Source organism: Bison bison, unplaced genomic scaffold (assembly GCF_000754665.1).
Source record: "Bison bison bison isolate TAMUID 2011002044 unplaced genomic scaffold, Bison_UMD1.0 scf7180017864471, whole genome shotgun sequence".
In the NCBI taxonomy this organism is placed as follows: domain Eukaryota; kingdom Metazoa; phylum Chordata; class Mammalia; order Artiodactyla; family Bovidae; genus Bison; species Bison bison.
This window is the reverse complement of record NW_011495032.1, coordinates 30704505-30704711: the sequence shown is the minus strand read 5'-3', so window position 1 is coordinate 30704711 and position 207 is coordinate 30704505.

Sequence of the window (207 nt, the reverse complement as noted above, 5' to 3'; positions counted from 1 at the left end):
GGATAGAAATGGTATGGACCTAACAGAAGCAGAAGATATTAAGAAGAGGTGGCAAGAATACACAGAAGAACTGTACAAAAAAGAGCTTCATGATCCAGATAATCATGATGGTGTGATCACTCACCTAGAGCCAGACATCCTGGAATGTGAAGTCAAGTGTGCCTTAGAAGGCATCACTATGAACAAAACTAGTGGAGGTGATGGAAT